This window comes from Oncorhynchus mykiss, chromosome 11, assembly GCF_057628025.1.
Source record: "Oncorhynchus mykiss isolate SJ-2025 chromosome 11, ASM5762802v1, whole genome shotgun sequence".
NCBI lineage: Eukaryota > Metazoa > Chordata > Actinopteri > Salmoniformes > Salmonidae > Oncorhynchus > Oncorhynchus mykiss.
Window position 1 is genome coordinate 36017037 of NC_143032.1, and position 7315 is coordinate 36024351.

Below are 7315 nucleotides of genomic sequence, written 5' to 3' on the forward strand. Positions count from 1 at the left end.
GTAATCAACAAAACTAAGGTTATCTCAATCCATCCATACTTTGAAATATAAATCTGTCTGTGTTAGGTCCAACTGCTGTACTACTATCCCACAGCGACCATCTTCTATGTAATGACATCCATGTTAACTCTTCCCGCATGCAGATGGGTGACTCGTCCCACGTGCGAGATGACAAGGAGTGCTTTCTCCACGGGCTGATTGCCGAGGAGCTGGGAAAGGAGAGCTTCACAGCCGTGGTGGTGACAGGGGTCCAGCCTGAACACATCACCTTCCTCAGGCAGGACTTCCACCTTTGGACCAGAGAACTGGCGTGAGTCAGCTCAGAGTAGGGTGAAGTTGTCTTTAGCTGCTGATCTTGGCTCAATTTAGCATTTTCCCCCAATGGTTAAGGTTAGTATTATGGTAGGCGGATCTGATTCTAGATCTGTACCTACGGTGAGAACCCCGGAATGAGTAATCACCCTACACTGCCTGATCCCATATACCCTAACCCTCCGATCTGATTGAATTGTTGTCCTCTTTAGTTCTTTTTAATTTCCACATCTTCATTGGTTTCAGTCTGCTTTGTTTCAGCCACTTGTATTACTATTACATTCACGGCCTAAATGGGAACGACATGAAAGCCTCCTACCTAGCCTCTGATTGTGTCTCCAACATTGACATTCAGGTGAGACGATCAGTTGCACAAAAGTGACCATTTTGATCAAGTAGCCATGTAATCAGTTCAGTGCCTATAATTAACACCTGCCAAATGCGGGTAGATTTTGGCATTGGCGGGTAAGATGTCTATTTGCCCAGTCACGTTGGTGAGTGGGGCTTCAGAGTGTGAGAAGTTTCACTTGTATTTGTGAATAAAATATGGTCAAGCATGATCCCATTTGTAGCAAAGCTATGCTTCTTTTCAATGTTTGAGTTTCAACTGTCAGGGAAGAGAAGACAACGTGGCCACTTGTCAAGCCTCGTTCACATTACCCATAACCACTCTGTTACGTTGCGCCCGATGTCATGTATTTCAACAGAGACATCCACAACGGAGTAAAAACGTAACACCCCGTTGCGGTTGAAGGCTCTGTGGCGCATACTTGTACATTTTTCAAACTTTGCGCCTTCAGAGTCCGTCAAAGAACAGGAAGTTATCAAAACAAAGAAGAAGAAAATGTGGTTTTCGGTGATGGCTTTATGGCATAGCTAGAAACGTGTAAACGATTACCCATTACTATAATTGAGGACTATTTTAATACTAATGTTAAATAATACACATTGGGTGTTAAGCCAATTATATTATGACCTACTGACCAGCTTTTTATATTACAGAGCCTTGCGAAAGTATTCGGCCCCCTTGAACTTTGCGACCTTTTGACACATTTCAGGCTTCAAACATAAAGATATAAAACTGTACTTTTTTGTGAAGAATCAACAACAAGTGGGACACAATCAAGAAGTGGAACAACATTTATTGGATATTTCAAACTTTTTTAACAAATCAAAAACTGAAAAATTGGGCGTGCAAAATTATTCAGCCCCCTTAAGTTAATACTTTGTAGCGCCACCTTTTGCTGCGATTACAGCTGTAAGTCGCTTGGGGTATGTCTCTATCAGTTTTGCACATCGAGAGACTGACATTTTTTCCCATTCCTCCTTGCAAAACAGCTCGAGCTCAGTGAGGTTGGATGGAGAGCATTTGTGAACAGCAGTTTTCAGTTCTTTCCACAGATTCTTGATTGGATTCAGGTCTGGACTTTGACTTGGCCATTCTAACACCTGGATATGTTTATTTTCGAACCATTCCATTGTAGATTTTGCTTTATGTTTTGGATCATTGTCTTGTTGGAAGACAAATCTCCGTCCCAGTCTCAGGTCTTTTGCAGACTCCATCAGGTTTTCTTCCAGAATGGTCCTGTATTTGGCTCCATCCATCTTCCCATCAATTTTAACCATCTTCCCTGTCCCTGCTGAAGAAAAGCAGGCCCAAACCATGATGCTGCCACCACCATGTTTGACAGTGGGGATGGTGTGTTCAGCTGTGTTGCTTTTACGCCAAACATAACGTTTTGCATTGTTGCCAAAAAGTTCAATTTTGGTTTCATCTGACCAGAACACCTTCTTCCACATGTTTGGTGTGTCGCCCAGGTGGCTTGTGGTAAACTTTAAACAACACTTTTTATGGATATCTTTAAGAAATGGCTTTCTTCTTGCCACTCTTCCATAAAGGCCAGATTTGTGCAATTAACTACTGATTGTTGTCCTATGGACAGAGTCTCCCACCTCAGCTGTAGATCTCTGCAGTTCATCCAGAGTGATCATGGGCCTCTTGGCTGCATCTCTGATCAGTCTTCTCCTTGTATGAGCTGAAAGTTTAGAGGGACGGCCAGGTCTTGGTAGATTTGCAGTGGTCTGATACTCCTTCCATTTCAATATTATCGCTTGCACAGTGCTCCTTGGGATGTTTAAAGCTTGGGAAATCTTTTTGTATCCAAATCCGGCTTTAAACTTCTTCACAACAGTATCTCGGACCTGCCTGGTGTGTTCCTTGTTCTTCATGATGCTCTCTGCGCTTTTAACAGACCTCTGAGACTATCACAGTGCAGGTGCATTTATACGGAGACTTGATTACACACAGGTGGATTGTATTTATCATCATTAGTCATTTAGGTCAACATTGGATCATTCAGAGATCCTCACTGAACTTCTGGAGAGAGTTTGCTGCACTGAAAGTAAAGGGGCTGAATAATTTTGCACGCCCAATTTTTCAGTTTTTGATTTGTTAAAAAAGTTTGAAATATCCAATACATGTCGTTCCACTTCATGATTGTGTCCCACTTGTTGTTGATTCTTCACAAAAAATACAGTTTTATATCTTTATGTTTGAAGCCTGAAATGTGGCAAAAGGTCGCAAATACTTTCGCAAGGCACTGTATATGAACAAAAAGTATTCATTTTATTTGGAATGGCTTGCCAGACAAAATTAAAACGGCCTATATAAATAACTTTTTTTTAAATTTACCTGTCACAATGCCTGGTGGACCAAAAAGTTATTTTTAGGCCCTGCATGTAATTGTGTTAATTTATTTTATGGTACTCCAGACAAGTGCTACAGACAATAGTCATCCAAGAGCATCTATACAGTCTTTGAAGATGCCTATTTTCTAACTCTATTATTTTGTGATATTATTGATCCTCATCTCTTTAACTGCCATTTTAGATCTCTACTGGAGAATTTCCCCCAGATCCCTCGCATGGTGAACCTCCGAGAGATCGACAACGACATGCAGACGCTCTACATCAACGCATCAGCTGACACATTCGAGTTCAAAGTCTACGCAGACGCTGATGGAACAGTGGAGGGGGCCCTGAGGTACCACCCCTCCCTCTGTGACAGGGAAACCTACCCTGAAGACCCCAATGCCATACCAGGTAACCTAATCTGCGTCCCAAATGGTACCCTATTCCCTACATAGACACGTGTGTTTGGACACATTGGTCACGGTCAACTTTTTAAATCACAGTTGGCCATGTAATATCATGTAAGTGTCATAGCCTAGAGTACTGAGTAAAGGTCGACCGATTATGATTTTTCAACAACTATACCACTACTGATTTATTGGAGGACCAAAAAAATTCAATACCGATTAATCGGCCGATTTTTATATATATATTTGTAATAATGACAATTCCAACAATACTGAATGAACACTAAGCCGTAAGTCATTAATATGGTCAAATCCGGAAACTATCAGATTCGAAAACAAAACGTTTATTCTTTCAGTGAAATACGGAACCGTTCCGTATTTTATCTAACGGGTGGCATCCATAAGTCTAAATATTCCTGTTACATTGCACAACCTTCAATGTTATGTCATAATTATGTACAATTCTGACAAAATAATTACGGTCTTTGTTAGGAAGAAATGGTCTTCACACTGTTTGCAACGAGCCAGGCGGCCCAAACTGCTGCATATACCCTGACTCTGTTGCACAGAATGCAAGAGAAGTGACACAATTTCCCTAGTTAAATTCATGTTAGCAGGCGATATTAACTAAATATGCAGGTTTAAAAATATATAATTGTGTATTATTTTAAGAAAGGCATTGATGTTTATGTAAACATTGATGCAACGACAGTGCTTTTTTCAAGAATGTGCTTGTTAAATCACCCGTTTGGAGAAGTAGGCTGGGATTCAATGATAAATTAACAGGCACCACATCAATTATATGCAACGCAGGACAAGCTAGATAAACTAGTAATATCATCAACCATGTGTAGTTGACTAGTGATTATGTTAAGATTGATTGTTTCTCATAAGATAAGTTTAATGCTAGCTAGCAACTTACCTTGGCTCCTTGCTGCACTCGCATAACAGGTAGTCAGCCTGCCATGTAGTCTCCTCGTGGAGTGCAATGTAATCGGTGTCCAAAAATGGTGATTACTGTCCTAATTAATTGGCCATTCCGATTAATCGGTCGACCTCTAGTACTGAGTAGTAATGATATAATGTAGCATCTGAAATTTACATTTTATTGTAAAGCTCATATAATCTCATCTTTGATTTCATTTCATTTTCGTAATAACACCTTTGATTGGGATCGATTTCCCTGTTTGTGGGTGTTTGAAGGATCCACATTTATAAGTGCCATTGCATTGAGCACAGCCATTACACTTGTAATTTCCATCCAGTAGGGGCGCAAATAGACATGACATTTTTCAAGGTCAGCCTCGCAAAAAGACGCATTCCCGCGTTCTAACTACCCCCTTTTCAAAGAGTTCTGAACAAATTAAGGGAATTCTAAAATCCGATGATAGTCTCGGTAATGTGTTTTCGGACCTTCCCTTGGTCATATTCTCGCGGGGCAGAAATCTCAGAGACCAATTGGTACACTCTGATTTACCACCCCAAGTTATTCCTGAACAGCGTCTATTTGCGCCCCTACTGGATGGAAATTACAAGTGTAATGGCTGTGCTCAATGCAATGGCACTTATAAATGTAGATCCTTCAATCAAAGGTGTTATTACGTGCTCCACTAAGCCAGTTATTTATGTTATAACTTTTCCTTGTGGTAAAAATGATGTGGGTAAAACAAAGCGCGAATTAAAAGTACGTATCTCAGAGCATCATAGCACCATTAGGTGCAAAAACTTGACTTTACCCAGTTGAGGCCCACTTTTTGGAGGCAGGCCACTCAATTTGGTCTCTGCGTTATATTGGCATCGAACATGTCATCCTCCCTAGGAGAGGGGGTGACCTTGATCATTTATTGTTAAAACGAGAGGCTGCCTGGATCTTTAACTTAAAGACCCTTGCTCCATTCGGTCTCAATGTAGACTTTGATCGGAAGCCATTCTTGTGATTGTTGTGACTTTGCCATTGTAATTGTTTGTAAGCTTGTGTAGTCGAAAATGAATTTATGATCGTATGCTATCCATTTGTTGTTTGTATGCTGTTCTTTGTATGCCATTTTAATATTTGATATTAACCAATGATATTAGGCCACTCTTGGCCATGATTACAGACACCTGTGTGTCTTTTGGCACTATATAAATGAGTCATCCGCAGTGTTTGTGATTATACCCTGATGAAGACAGCTGGGTTGGATATTACATTTTTGCATCTGAGCTCCTAGAGTGTGCGGGTCTCCTTTATTTTCAAGTTTTCTACTCCGCTAGCCAGCACCTCGCCTAAATAGGTGTGCGTTTCTTTTTCTTCTCGAAGTCTCAGAAAACACAGCCCATCTTCTCCGGCTCTGTTGTTCAGTTCCTACGGCGATCAGGAGGGAGATGTCTACGCCACAGGAGGGCGGGTGCAAGTGGTTATGGTGAGACATGGATGTCATCAGAGAGAATGATAGTAGTAACGCTTTGCTCTGTGTGCATTTTATAGAAACAATCTTCTGTCTACTCATTTGTTTTTGAATTATTTTGCCTGTAAAATCATCCAATTTTTCTATCGGTTTCCATAGGAACCAGAGGCGCTGTGCGATGAAGTCAAGACTCATCTCCAAAATTGACAGGGTGGTTACCAATGCAGCCATGAAGAAGAGCATTGATGATGAAATAGCCAAGTGAGCGAACCATTTTGGATTTAAATCCCAACATATACATTTGAATGTGGCCCTTAAGCCCCAGTGGTTCATGGGTTTTGTGCCTGTTTTGCCTCAGACTCCCAGACAAGCTGAAAGTGACCTGGCCGGAGGGCAACCCCTGGACCCAGAATGATGTCCAGACAGCAGGCACTCCACTAGGTACAGAGACAGGCTCCCTGCACCTTACACAGTAGCGCCATGCTATATGCTAAGAATCCTAAGTATACACATATTTGTGAGTGTCAGTAGGATCTCCCTTTCATTCCTTGCAGGGCCTCTCCATGTGGAAATTCTCAATAAGAAAGGAGAGCCGGCATGTAGGATACCATCAGCCACTCAAAACGCAGCACGGAAAGCACTTTCAATCTAACTAAAAGTTGTTCATTTGAATGCTAAGAATGATTGCTGTTATTATGTTGTTGGCCGACTGTTTCAATGGTTAGTTTGTGTATACCGTGTCATAAAAAGTTCTCTCTTCTTCCCTAGCACCTAATGGTGATGTGGAGATCAACTTTCACATTGCAGCACATTCAGCCAAGTGGGCATTCTGGTTCAGAACCATGGGTACTTTCTTGTTTCAATTCACTGGAAATTCATTTATTTCTAACTTTATTGTAATGATTTAGAGTTTCCTCTGTTAAGTATGGTAAAACTGTATTTTTATGTTCTAAATTTCCTTACATTTAGAACATAATTTTAAGGGAAAAAATTCCCTAAATAAATAAAAAAGCAAATTTTTATGTTTTAAATATGCATGTTTTTGTTACTAGCTAATGATGCAATGTTTGTCATAATGGCTGACTCTCTGGTGGTTAAACAGTGTTGTTCCCCCTGTGTAGGGAACCTAAACAGGTTGGGGAAGTATACCCTGCAACTGAACACAGTACTCAACGAGAGCAACGCTGCTGTCTGGGCTGGGAAACAGCTGCCCAACCACACACTGGACTTCTCCATTACTGGTAACCAATGTTCCCTGTAAACTGTGTGCTCGGCCTCGCAGCTCCTGAAGCAGTCCCGTGCAGAAGAATTGCCAGCCTCTGCAGAGATGCATGAGATTGAACTTCACAAAAATGTATCTTTCCTGGCGGTAAACAGATTGAATCAATGAGGAGTGCATCTGAGTCGCCTTTTTCTATTTCACAGCCAAAACGGTTTTTCCATCACGAGCGGTCAGAGAGTAGCCTAGATGCACATTTGTTGATTTTCTTTGCTGGTTAGTGCGTTACTCACCTGGTT

General features: G+C 41.2%; 1 pseudogene; it reads left to right on the forward strand.

Moving 5' to 3' along the window:
* The first annotated feature begins 751 nt into the window (after nt 1-751).
* The window catches only part of LOC149979571 (structural maintenance of chromosomes flexible hinge domain-containing protein 1-like), a 29551-nt pseudogene continuing 22987 nt past the window's right edge, over nt 752-7315 (forward strand).